We start from the raw sequence: 15,162 nt of genomic DNA, 5'->3' as shown, positions 1-15,162 counted from the left end.
CTACAGGCGCCAGCCACCTCACCCGGCTAGCTTTTTGTATTTTTTAGTAGAGAAGGGGTTTCACCGTGTTAGCCAGAATGGTCTCGAACTCCTGACCTCGTGATCCGCCCGTCTCGGCCTCCCAAAGTGCTGGGATTACAGGCTTGAGCCACCATGCCCGGCCTAATTTCTCTAACAGAAATTAGTAAGCAAAATTTCTCTAATAGAAATTTTAACAGTATACTGATTTGAAATCATAAACCATTGTTATGTGTCAATCTTTATTTTCCATTTTTAGTCAGTGATATTTGTATCTCACAAATAGAGCTTAATATTCACTCTATTGATTACAGGCTGATATATTAGGCTAAGCATAATACTTTTGCACCAACCTAATAGTTTGGATGTCCCATCCAAATTTCATATTAAGATGTAATACCCAGTGTTGGAGGTGGGGCCTGGTGGGATGTGTTTGGGTCATGGGGGCAGATCCTTCATGGCTTGATTCTGTCCTCATGATAGTGAGTTCTCATGAGATCTAGTTGTTATAAAATGTGGCACTGCTCCACCCAGCTCTTGCTCCTGCTTTCATTATGTGACATATCTGTTCCCACTTTACCTTCTGCTATGAGTAAAAGTTCTCTGAGGCCTCCCCAGAAGCCAAACAGATGCTGGTGGTATCCTTCCTGTACAGCCTGCAGAACCATGAACCGATTAAACCTCTTTTCTTATAAATTACCTATCTCAGGTATTTCTTTATAGCAATGCAAGAACAGCCTAACACAAAGGCCATCCCTTCTATCTTTGTACCTCTCACCTTAACAATTCAGGGCCTTATACACAGTTGTAAGGCAGAAAATTATCAAAAGTTTTAACTTAACAAAACAACCAAAACCTAGCAATTAAACAAAAGAAACTATTCTTGTGTTACTCAACTATTAAAGACTGAAACTTAATAATCCTACTCTGCTTCACTATTGGCCTCCTTGGTCACTAGCAAACTCATACTGCGTTAGATTCCAAAATCAAATGCCTGAAAGAGATGTCAGAAGTTATGTATTGTGTGTCTGCCTCACTTGATTTCCCTCAAATCCTAGCACCTAATTCTAAGCTGCCATGTACAAGAAGTGTACTCTATTATATCAGTCTTAACATAAAGTTAGTTTCCTTGCAATAGTCTTCCTTTGAAAAATGGATCTGAGAATGACAAGTAGAAGGTGGCTGCCTACATTTCCTGCTAGTGGTAAGCATAATTTAGATTGTGGATTCTTGGAAGACTGCCATGTAGACAGGTGGTTCTCTACATTTTTATTCAGAGCTCATATTTCTAAGTGCTGAGAAACCACAATGATAGATGGTATAAAATACATGGCTAGATATTCAAGGAATTAGTTTAAGTCAAATATTCATCAATTCTGTCTTCTAACATTTGCTCTCTGGAATCAGGAACTAAATATTCAGATGCCCTAGTCTATCAAATCATGGCATGTTAGACCTCAAAACTTTGTATGGAATTTTCTATAAGTGCTGTTTCTCATTCCCGTAGGGAAGCGAAAGCTATCCTTTAAATATAAACTATAGACTGTCAATTTAGACCAGCTTTCTAAACCTATTTATTAGCAAAAGTGAAACAAAAAAACCAGTTTTAAAGTTTGTTTGTATTACATACACAGTCTGAAAATGTACTTTATTCGTTTACATGTATAACTTGATAGACAAAGTTAATAATCTTTAACAATTACTTTTACTGTTATAAGAGCGAATTGAAGTTATGCAAGGTTCTGTATATGCTTTATTTTACAAGTCAGAAATCAATATTATATGGATCACTATCAAAGCAGGCTTCTTTCTTGGCCTCCAAATCTAATCAATTACAAGCAAACTTCCTCACAATTTCTCAAACCCATCCTTTCTCCCCTTCACCACTGACATGGCCTTTGTTCAGGCAACCATCATTTCTCGTCTGATTAATTACCATTGTCCTAACTCGGCCAAGTTTATCCTCTTTTGATCTATGCCTCACATTACTACCAGGGTGTTATTTCTAAGACCTAATTATACCACTCCCTTGTTTAGAATCCTTTAATAATACCCAAAAGACTATAAAGGATAAATCCTACCTACTTATTATGTCACACAAGGCCATTTTAAATCTGGTATCTACTACTCATCCAGCCTCATCTCCTATCACTCACTCTCACTCCTTCATCCTAGGAATTAGCAAAATGCTTTGCATGTAGTTGACAATCAGTATGTTGAATTAATGATTTGATTGTTTTAAGACATTGATACACAGAAAGGTTAAGTGACTTGTTCACTATCAACACAAGCTGCTATGGCTACTGAACCATTTTTTGCTACTTTATAAATCCACCAAATAATCAAAGAGGTAAGCAATTGCCTTGCTCTCTACATGATACATCCATTGGAGCACACTTAAAGTATTGAGCGTTCAACCCTGAGTAAAATATTTTTCTCCCTTAAATAATACAGATTATAAAATTGGATAAAATGGGGTTGGTCTCTGCACCAAGTTAAGAAATTGCTCCTGTATTCATATTCTTCATTAATACCTTCTCCCAGTCTGGTCCTTCACTATACAGGCACATCTATTCAAACCATATGCTGTCAGTTTCCTTGCATATGCTTCCCCTATGGGCTATTTCAAGGAAATTACCAGCTTTCAAGTGAGGTCTTAGAGTAATGTGTAGGCTTCAAGAAAATGTGTGCTATTTTACCATTATCCCTTATGTCTTTGACAATTTGCAATTTTATAAATCACAACATAAACATAATTTTAAAATAATTTTAGTCATATGTTTCAACTCTCATAGGAAATTGTGCTATGCTTAATGTATTTAATAAATCATTAAATAAACCAAATGAAAGTAGAATGTGATATAAATAGACATGAAAGGCTTTCCCTGGATGAAATTTAACTTTACAAATGAGTCAAGAGACTTGACCAAGGGTAAGGCAGCCAGAATGTTTCAAGGGGGAAAAAAAAAGCAATATACAAACAATTGCATATGATTCCATGTTAAAATAACTCCAGTCTTTTCTCCCTGTCATATGGATGCAACTATTTTGTCTTATAAGTTTACGTATCATTCACTCTGAATCTTAAAACTTTTTCATTTCACCCTTTGACAAGGCTCATCATAGAATGAATTTCAGGCCCATGTAAGTTTTAAACCGTGAATTATGATTCTTTCTTTCTGAAATCTTTAAATCTCTTTGCTTTTCTTCTGTTCTTGCCAGCCTCCCCAATATTTTATACATGTATAATAAATTATATGTGATCTCTGTCCTGGATATTCAGTGCTAAATGTGATGGAAACTAAGGCTTGTACTATTCTCTTCCCTCTTGAATCTCCAGTTCTGGTTTGGTAAAAGTAAAGGATATCATTTGTTATGAGCATCCTTAACAATATAAGTTTCAATTAATTTTATTAAAAAGCATATACTATGCAGTGCTTCATGGTAGAAACAAAGTTACTATGAATAAAATAATTTGTTCATAATTTGTTCATATGGACAAAGAAGATTCAACAATTTTCTCTCTCTTACATCCTGAAGTGATGTCATATTGATGAATTATTGGATGAACAATAATTTCTAAGAAAGACAGAGAACATAAAGATTTTAATTTCCCTGATTTACTTTTTAAGGCAAGATTTTGCTATTTTGCTTGTATTTGGAATTACAAGACCGAGGACTAGCTCAGATGCAAACTAATTTTTAGAAAGCTACCTAATCTCCCCTAACCTTCAATTTCTTAACCTGGAAATTAAAAGGGTTGGATTGGACCATTTAATCTCTGAATGCTCCCCAAAGCCCCATTCAACTTACAGCATTCTGCAATTTCATTTTGCTTTTTGTATATAATTTCTCACTTCCACTGTGGTACTTTTTATATATCAGAAATGTCTTATTTATTTTGTTTGTGGTTCAATGTTAAAATAAATATTGTATTTGCATAAACATTCAGGGAGCATAACATTTTCTTATTCAGAAAGAAGAGTACAACCTCAAGGGGATGAAATACACCATAATATCTCTCATAATTATGGTCACATTTTTATCATGATCATACCTTGAGAATGGGAGTATGGACCCTTTATTTCAGATTGATAAGGAGACCAAATAGTTATCTAAAACAAAGATTTTTTTTTTTTTGAGATCTCACTTTGTCCCCCAGGCTGAAATGCAGTGGTGCCATCTAGGCTCACTGCAGCCTCAACCTCCCAGGTTCAAGCGACCTCCTGCCTCAACCCCCCAGGTAGCTGGACTACAGGCATGTACCACGATGCCTAGCTAAGTTTTGCATTTTTCTGTGGAGATGGGGTTTCGCCAGGTTGCCCAGGCTGGTCTTCAACTTCTGAGCTCAAGCAATCTGCCCTCCTCAGCCGCCCAAAGTGCAAGGATTATAGGCGTGAGCCACCGCGCCCGGCTAGAACAAATACTTTAAAAAAAAAAATGGACCTTAAAGACAAAAAAAATTAAAAGACTTATAATGGCCATAACTAATATTTATATAGTATTTATCATTAACAGACTCCATGCTTTCAAAAATAGGCTCCAGAGTAGAAATAGGTTTTCTACATGAATTAATGTGATGGAGCTGAAGCACCAAGAGTTACCTGCTTCTTTGCTCAAGAACAGCAACTGAATCCAACTGCTTTCTACTAGGTGAAGGGTCAAATATTGTAAAGTGGAAAATATCTCAGGATGTCTGCCCATCCCACTTCTCCATCTTTGAGAAGGGTCACTCACTGCCCTTAGTAACCATTTTTGTACTTTGCTCCCTGTCCACAGTTGATTGGACTGTAAGTGGAAACCCTCCCCTTGCATAGTCAATCCATTGGCTGAATTATAACAAAGAATATTTCTAGTAATTGGGTGAAGAGACACTAGCTAGTTGGTCAGTGGCACTCAAGCTGGAAGTCTATGTAAGCTAGGAGTGGGTGCCACAGGTACCCTGAACTATCAAGAGAAAGATGGAAGAAGGGAGGGAAACAGAGAATGAGAGGGGTAAAAAGGGAGAAAGGGGTGGATAGGAGACAGGGAGAGTAAGAGAGAGAGGAGTGAAAGAGACAAAGATAGGGGTGGGGATTCAGACTGAAAAAGAAAGATAAAGAGCTATATCTCTACTCTTGGGTTGTATTTCAAAAAGTGTGCATCCCAATAAATTCTCCTCCTTAATTCAATCTAATTTGAGTTGATATTTTTTTCTTGTAAGTTATCTTTCCATAAGACCTAATGACTCTCAAATCAGTTCATGACTCTTTCCCTAAACTCTCTACTACTGGGCCAGTGTGGTATCTAGTAACTACTACTAATATTTGCAAACGTAGATAAGTGGGTTCCACTAACTATGAAACAGTTATCTATTTCCATAAATGATAGCTTGGCGCCAAATACATTTAAAAGTGATGTGATTTTTTTTGTTTTTCTTTCACTGTAAAAGATCAATATTCTTTCTAGTCAACTTCCAAAAATAAAAGAAGCCAAAGAATGACTTTAGTGAGATCCTGGATTTTCCCTTTCTCTACTTTTCTGCAGAAAGTAAGTTTTGCTCTACTAGTTGTGATTAGAAAGAATATATTATGTAAAAGTGGTGGAAACGACAATTGATTCATAAGAGTTTTTGTTATTTCTGATAACTTCTTATGCCCTGAGAGTACAAAACTACTTAAAAATGCTTTTTGCATTACAAATTTTAACACACCAGCATGGGAATGGTTTGTGTTGCATTGAGTTTGAAAACGTGCAAAAATATTGCTTCTGACATCAACAATTGATCCCCTAATTTTAAATTCTTTTTCTGTATGTATCTGTCAGGTTATTTGAGTATACATTGGTATATGACATCAATTAGAAAAGGAGAACCATTATGAGTGACATAGAAAAAAAAAGGGTAGGCAGCGGTAAGGAAAGATGGACCTCAATGGATAGCGGAAGGCAATGATAAACTGGATCTGAGGCCAGCTTCTCATGACCTTCGACTTAAATGCTGTGGGTGTTCTGTGATGGAAACTACAATTGATTCATAAGAATGTGTGTTTTTTCTGATTACTCCCTAAGCTCAGACAAGCACAAAACTACTTAAAAATGGTTTCTGCATTATAAATTTTAATAAACTAGCGTGGGAAAAGCTGGAGCTCATTATCACAGAGCTCAACATGCACCTTACTTGGGAGTCAGAAGCTGCAGGCCTTGCCAGGAGCTGGAGGAGCTGCGGGCCCACCACTGCTCAGCACCAACAAGGTGAGCCCTCAAACAAACAGCAACACTAGAAGGCTGCAAACAGAGCAGTGCCCTCAATTGACCTGCAGTGCCCTCAATTGACCTTCCCAGCATAAAAGAACATGCTTTCTGCTTTGCTTCTGCTTCCACCTACCACATCTCATGCACTGTGTCTTTTGCATCTCACATTAACCTGGAAGTACGCAGGCAAAGAATAGAGGGAAATATCCTTCCAGCTTAGTTAACATCACATAAATCTACCACACTGTGGTTCTTGCTTGCTACCATCCTCTTATTGGTGAAATACAACAAAGCCCAAATCTTAACTTCCTCATTTATTTGACAAGTTATTCTTGGGTTAAAACAAGAAAAATTATAACATTACTAAGTTTCAAGTTTAGCTTTTTTTTCTCACCAGAAACACAGTGTTTTGCATACCGTAAGTGCTCATGAATATTGATAAGTTGAATTACATGAAATCAGGTGCTTTACAACCCACAATATGTGCTTGACCTAATCCCTCCTTGTTATCTATGTTATTGTCCTTTGACCATCAGATTGAGCCACATATTTATTTTTCATTTACTGTCTTTTGCCAGTTCTTTCTTGAGCACTTGCCAGTAATACACAACATAATATAACCTATGGTTAGTTCCCATGGCTCTTGAAATTTTTCAAATTATAAAGAGAGAGTGTCTGATGACAAATAGCTGGATTTATAGTAATAAATCATGTAATTTATTCATGTAAATAAAAACTGTATGACTGGAGTTGTCGTGCTATACTTTTCTGATGGATAAACAAAGCATTTAATTCATTTTATGCTTTGGCTGTTTGCAAAGCTTTCCTGGGTTGCACGGGTCATTTTTATGTAGGATAAATCGACATGTCTCCTGTTAGTAGAGCTCTGCTCTTTCCAACGGTTTCTTAATGTTTGTGAAGTCATGGAACCCTCATAAGAATGTATGAACGCTATGTACCCTCTCTATATATACATATATATATATAAATTACATATATAAAAATTATATATGTGTGTATACACACACACACACACACACACACACACATATATATATATATATATATATGATTTTATACAATTGTAAAGGAGTCAGAGACCTTCTGTAGCCATCTACAGATCCCCTCTGGAAAGCAAATAGACCTCAAATCTAAAAACTTCTATTCTTGTCTAATGATGATGGTTATGAAGAAGATACTTGAAATCTCTAAGATATTAATTCAAATGTATCATAACTACATTGAAATCTCCTCATGGGGGTGGAAATACTTTACATTTTTAAAAAACCCTACAAGCCTCTCTACCAGGCAGTGACTCTGTGTCTCTGACACTGTTTTGGTGTTTACAGGCTGCCTTTTCCATACTATTTGTGTTTTTATTTCTTTTCATTACCATTTTGACCACCTGCTTGGTGTTCTAACACAATTCTTTCTAACTTAATTGATGCCCAATTCGTGTGTTTTAATACATTTTAAATTACCATGTATTATGTGGATCTTACTCATCTTTATGAAAATGTTCTCAAATTTTTATATCATGTTTTTACATTTGATGCGTGAACCTCAAAGTTATTTTCATTCCATGTGGTGCTGATCTACTGTTAAGGTTTGGATACTGTTGACAATCTCCAAGCAAAAGAAGAGATTTCTGTTTTAGTAATTAAGCCCAGTTGATTTTAGAAAGTAGATTCTTACAATTTAAAATGTCCAGTTTCACAAGGAGAAATTTTCAGCCTACACACATCTGTATAGATTGTCCATCGTCCAAATCATAAAGATTCTGATTTTTTATTTGTTCTGGCATGAAATTAAGTACAACATCTGTTTTGCACATGTTTTACCTTTTTATCCCTTTTGCTCATTACTGCAGTTTTCCTACCCAAAGATTTCCAACTGAAAATGTTTTTGAAACCTTGATCTGTATTCTTAAAGATAAGAAAATTTTTTAAATACGTTTTCTGTGCTTAAAAATTAATAAACATGTTTTATTGCCAAAGTGAGTAAATCTTCACTTTGGTAAGGTGATCCTCACTTGGTAAGGTGATCTTCACCAAATTAAGAAAAAAAGGAAGCATTTCTATATCTCTGTGTCTAGAACTGACTTTTCTTTAGCAAGGTGGTAAGGAAGATACAAAGTATTACTCAGGTGTTACCATGCCCTCCTGACATAGCTGTAGTTTTGCCTCGGATGAGGCAATGTGGACACCATACCCTCCTGCATGGGTTCTGCTTTCAGGGTTGGCCAGAACTCTGTCTCCCTGAACTCCATCCAGCTAAAGTCTGTGACTCCCAAAAAAGTAAGAAAGAGGGAAAATGGGTTGAGAGACTTACTGATATGCTGCATTAGAAGATGAAAACTTCATAGTACAATATCATAGGTGGGAACAAAACAGAACACTATATTCTAAAAAATTTTACTGAATCATTTTTTTTCACATACAGTCAGGCAGCCATGGGGATATGTTCTGAGAAATGCACTGTTAGGTGACTTCATCATTGTGCAAACATCATAGAGTATTCTTAGACAAACCTAGATGATATGGCCTATATACACGTAGGCTATAAGGTATAGCCTATTGTTCCTTTGGCTGCAAACTTGTCCAGCATGTTACTATATTGAATAATGTAGGCAATCCTAACATAACGGTAAGTATTTATGTATCTAAATATAGCTAAACATTGAAGAGGTACAGTGAAAATACAATATAAAAGATTTAAAAATGGTATGCCTGCACAGGGCACTTACCATGAATGCAGCCTGCAGGACTGGAAGTTGCTCTGGGTGGGTGAGTGAGTGAGTGAGTGGTGAGTGAGTGAGTGAGTGACGAGTGAATGTAAAGGCCTAGGATATTACTGTACACTACTGGAGACCTAATAAACGCTGTGCACTTAGGCTACACTAATTTTTAAAACTTTTCTTTCTTCAATAATAAACTAACCTTAGCTTACCCAAATTTTAAATAAACTGTAATTTTAAAACCTTTTGACTCTTTTGTAATAACATAGCTTAAAACAAAACACATTGTATAGGTATACAAAAATATTTTATTTATATCTTTATTCTATACGCTTTTTTCAATTTTTAAAATTTCATCTTTATACTTTCAAACTTTACGTTTAAAATGAAGACACAAACACACACATTAGCCTAGGCCTACATGGGGTCAGGATCATCAATATCACTATCTTCCACCTCCACCTCTTGTCCCCCTGAATGGTCTTCAGGAGCAATAACAGGCATGGAGCTGTCATCTCCTATGATAACAATGCCTTCTTCTTCTGGAATGCCTCCTGAAAGACCTGCCTGAGGCTGTTTTACAGTTAACTTAAAAAAAAATAAAATAAAATGAAAGCAGTGAATGCTAATGATGATAAAAAGCGTGATAAATACATAAGCCAACAACCTAGCCTTTTATTATCATTATCAAGTATTATATACTATGCATAATTAAATGTGCTAGACTTTTATACTACTGGCATTGCAATAAGTTTGTTTACACTAGCATCACCACAAACACTTGAGCAATGTGTTGTACTATGAGGCTACCATGTCCCTAGTGATAGAAATTTTTCAGCTCCATTATAATCTTAGGGGACTGCCATTGTATATGCAGTTCGTTGTTAACTGAAACATTGATATGCAGCACATGACTGTATTTTTCCTTTCTTCTACCCTCAGATTTTCAGATGCTAAGCAGATTTCTTTTCTTTTCTTTTTTGTTTTTTTGAGACAGAATTTCACTCTTGTTGCCCAGCCTGGAGTGCAATGGTGTGATCTTGACTCACTGTAACCTCCGTCTCCTGGGTTCAAGTGATCCTCCTGCCTCAGCCTCCCAAGTAATTGGGATTACAGGCGCACACCACTATGTCCAGCTAATTTTTGTACTTTCAGTAGAGATGGGGTTTCACCATGTTGGCCAGGCTGGTCTTGAACTACTGACCTCAGGTGATCTGCCCACCTCGGCCTCCCGAAGTGCTGGGATTACAGGCGTGAGCCACCGTGCCCGGCCTAAGCAGATTTCACTTCCAAATTCCTTGCTTAGAGATACTTGAAACCCTTTCCTTCTCTCCCTAAAGAGATTCTGCTGGGTGATGGGGAGGGGAGGAAAGAGGTAAATGGCTCTGAGAAGACTAAGAGGGGGAGGAGAGATTCCTTGGGATTGGAGAGAAAACTGTGTGGGTCCCTTGCTAGTATGTGTGTGGGGAGAGTTTGTCTCCAGGGTCAGAAGTCACATACATATGATACCATTGTGTGAAAACAATAACCATCACCCACCAGTGTCCAGAAGGAAACCAAAATAAATATGCCTGAAAATTTAAGGAACTTGTATTGAAATCGTTTGCTCTTCTTCTAGTATATAATATTAAAACTTTTATGAGCATTGCTTTCCTTTTAAATAAAAAACATTCACAAAATGAAGATGATAACCTTTTTTAGCTCTGTTTTCCAAAAGAAATCTAGTTGGATCCACATAACTTAGGTGCCTCAAGCTATCTTTCTCCTAATTACTGCATGAATTCATATCATCATCATTATAAGGTAAATTTAAATGTACCCACACAGGCTGAAGCATTCCTGGAAGTGCAATTCTCTATGGAAAATAATGCTAGACACCACAATAAAAGAAGCCAAATGTGTTAAAATGCAAGGTTAAAATTAATAAGAAAGTATTTTTAGTCTCTTTTAAACATATTAAATATTGTACAATTGTGCACATTTATCAAATTTCTGGTTTCCCCCACATATATAATTAGAAAGCTCTAATTTGAAAGATATCACTTTAAATAAATTTTCTGTTGTTCAATTCTTTGAGAAATCTTAGAAGCTGAAAATACTAATTTATGATAGGCGAGGAAATCACTCACCAAGAAAAACAACCTGATATCCATCCTAAAACAATGCTGTGGTTTGGTTCAACTATCCCTTACTAAGCCACTTTCCAAATTAACATTGAGAAAGGGTTTTTTGATGATATTCCTTTTGCAAAACATTAAATAACTACAGAAAACACAAAGCTTCCTAAACCTTCCTAATTATGTCTTCACTTATATGCATTTTTAATGAAGAAATCAAAGTAATTGCTAACTCTGGAGTAGTGGAGTATACAAATCCATTTATTTTTGTTTAAAAAACATGCAGCTGTCTGAGAGCCTTTAGGAGGTGAAGTTACAGGACTCCCCAACATGGGACGTTCTTAGCACTTACAGCTTACACACAGAATTTTTCCACCACTTGTTCTTTACACTTAGCAGTGAATGGCTAAATCTGGAAATACTGTGTCTTGTTACTAAAAAAAAACAGCACTACACTTGGTAGTCCAAAGACTTGTTTCATATTCAGCAAATTTCTGAAACCCAGAGTGTAAAATTGGGTGTAAAAAGGTCCATGACAGCCAACTATTGCATTTTTTAAGCAGCTTTTAAAAATAAACTTTTAGAGAAATTGCAGATGGTTTTGTTTGCCAGCTTAGACCTGATTATTTTTCATCAATATCAGGAGGGTTTTGAATGAATGCAGGGTTATGTCCTAGGCAGTTAACAAAATATATGTGAGTATGACTATAAGTAATGAAACATTTTATCTACCACACATGTTGGCATTCTATCCAATTATCTTACATGATGATATGGTTTAGCTCTGTGTCCCTACTCAAATCTCACCTTGAATTGTAATAATCCCCTCTTGTCATGGAAGGCAGCCATGGGAAGTAATTGAATCATGGATGGGTGGGTTTTTCCTGTACTGTTCTCATGACAGTGAATAAGTCTCATGAGATTTGATGGTTTTTATAAAGGGGACTTCTCCTGCATAAGCCCTCTTGGCTGCCGCCATGTAAGACGTTTCTTTGCTCTCGCTTCCTCTTCTGCCATGATTGTGAGGTCTTCCCAGCCATGTGTAACTATGAGTCCATTAAACCTCTTTCCTTTATAAATTACCGAGTCTCAGGTATGTCTTTATTAGCAGCATAAGAACAGACTAATACACATGGCAAGTACATGGCATTTTTGGCAGATAATTTGAGGTAGTGGGCAGCGACGTGGGACAAGGAATTGGCAGCATCTGGGGGTGGGAAAGACTGTATCAGCAATTGGCTGTTCCTGTGGTCACTTATTTTCCTTTAAGCCCCATTCCTCCCCTCTGTATAATGGAGATTGTACTAATTATAATAAATCTGATGTGATGATTAACTGCTAATAGCATATATGGAAAATATGGAGTCCAGGGTCTCATGCAGAGTCTTTGATGACATTGAGATTGTTGTGGCTATCACTAAGATGATGACAACTGCAGCACATGCTGTCTGTGTTCCTCCCAACTCTCTCAGATTGATCTGCCTGGATATGGTGCTTCCATTTTCAAAAGCCATACCTGTGATACTTCCTCAGAGGGTTACTCTCTGGCTGCCACAGTCTATGATTGCTGTGGACAGAGAACAGAAATTAGCTGAAAACTTATATCCTTACCACTAATAGGACTTGTGTGGGTATAAATACCCCCATTTCCCCAGCACTTGCCAGGGAGATCTCTGAGGTATGGCCTGCATGCCTCCAGAGTTTCTTCATCTCACTGGAACTTGGCTTAATCCACCCTGGCTTGGCCTCCTTTCCTTCCCAGTCCCACTGTCTGTTCCTCTTTTTTTCCCTTGGGAATATTTCTTAGTAAATGACTTTTCCACAAATTCTCATCTGAGAGTCTGCTTCTGAAGAGCACTAATCTAAGGTAGCAATGAAGAAAGAGATCAAGAAGCAGAGAAGAAAGATGGATGTAATGGTTAATTTCACGTGTAAATTGGACCGAGCCACAGGTGCCCAGTTATTTAAGTATTATTTGAGTGTGTCTAGGATAATGTTTCTGGCTGAGATTACTATTTGAATTAATAGAGTAAAGCATATTTTCTTCCAATGTAGGTCTCTTCCAATATCTTGAAAGCATTAATAGACCAAAACACCAAGAAAGAGAGAATCCACTCTGTCTGCCTGATGGTCTTTGAGCTGGGACATGGGTCTTCTCCTGCCTTCGGACTTGGACTGGAACATACTCTGTTGACCCTCCTGGTTATCAAGTCTTCAGACTCCAGAATTGCATGATCCAATTTAATACATTTCTCTCTCTCTCTCTCTCTCTCTCTCTCTCTCTCTCTCTCTCACTCTCTCTGTGTGTGTGTGTCTGTGTGTGTGTGTGTGTAGTGGAGGATTCAGAAGTAAAGTTATTTCTAATACTCTTCACTTAGAGTAACAATAGAGCATGTGTGTGCTGAATTAGAATTAGAGTAAGAATAGAGTGTATGAATTAGAGTAAGAATAGTGTGTGTGGTGATTACAGTAAGAATTAGAGTAAGAATAGAGTGTATGAATTAGAGTAAGAATAGAGTGTGTGTGGTGAATTACAGTAAGAATTAGAGTAAGAATAGAGTGTGTGAATTAGAATAAGAATAGATTATGTGTGTGGTGAATTAGAGTAAGAATAGAGTGTGTGTGTGGTGAATTAGAGTAAGAATTAGACTAAGAATAGAGTGTGTGTGTGTGTGAAATAAAGTAAGAATTAGACTAAGAATAGAGTGTGTGTGTGTGGTGGGAAGGACAGTGAGATACAATACAGAGATTATTTCGGTGGTAGTAGACGGAGCCAGAACCAGTCCTACAACATATTCACAAGGAATATGTAGGGTCACAAATAATATTATGGATCAGAAGATTCACATTCTGATTGTGAATTCACATTCACAATCACCATTCTTCTGGTGGATTTCCAGTGTGTACAGTTACTATACATCTTGCAACATTTTTCTGGATTAGTCTGCTAGACTGTATTCGTCTGCTCCTTGGAGCCGCTTAAGGTCAGGGGCTATGTGGTCAGGAGCCACCTGTGAATGCCCAGTGTTCACTGAATGGTTGACGGATAAGTTAGTGGCTGAGTAAATTAATAGTAAGAACTTCACAGAGTCTTCTCATCAATGCCATATTTTGAGCATTCTGTTTTATAACACTTTTCTTTAACTAAAGACCGACCACATGATATGATGAAAAGAACAAGGGACAGGAATCAGGAGCCCTGAACCATGATTATTGTGTGTTGCTGCCAACTGATCTGACTTGGAAAATGTTGTCAGGTTTTTGAGCTTTAGTTTCCTCACTAAAATATTAACATATTTGAATTTATAATATTACATTAGCTTTAATATTACACATTTGCCACCAGAAAAAAAATAAGAGTAGAAAACACAATTTTTCTATTTGCATTTTGTACGAAACCTAGAGTGATAGCATCAGTCTTAACACCTTGAGTATATAAAATTTTTCAGCCCTCTTTAAGATTATGAAATTATAAATTCAAAACTACAAAGGTAAATATTAATTTAAATGCGATAAATGCTACAAGGTACATAATTGAAAAGTTAAAAATGCAGCAAGCTACATAATTGAAAAGTTAGAAAATAGCATAGGTATCAAAAATTCAAAAAAATGTATTTCAATAATTAACCACCTGACACAACTTTATTTTCCCCAGTTTTTTGGCTGCATACTCTTTGATTGCTTCTCCATATGATAATGATTTTACAATGTTATAGAGAACGTAGACTTAGTCTTTGCTTTTGTATGACTAAAAGGTTATTTTAGTTGATAACATAGCAAATTTTCATTGATTTTGACATCTGAGCTTCTAAATTTCATTACAATATGCTAAGTGAGTTTTTGGCATTTTGAAGCTTCTGCCACTATTCTGTCTTTTACTTTGTTTTTTTGGCTTCCATCAACATACTTCATTTCAGTCATATTTGAATGCTGAGCTGAACAATCATGAAAAACATACAAAATTAAACTGAAATTAAGTTATACACTATAGCAAACCAAATGCATTCTTGAAATGCCACTGTGTAGTATGAGCCAGTATGATTGTATAATCAAATTCCT

Source organism: Rhinopithecus bieti, unplaced genomic scaffold (genome assembly GCF_001698545.2).
Source record: "Rhinopithecus bieti isolate Rb0 unplaced genomic scaffold, ASM169854v2 scaffold_13112, whole genome shotgun sequence".
In the NCBI taxonomy this organism is placed as follows: Eukaryota; Metazoa; Chordata; class Mammalia; order Primates; family Cercopithecidae; genus Rhinopithecus; species Rhinopithecus bieti.
This window is presented reverse-complemented; position numbering follows the sequence as displayed.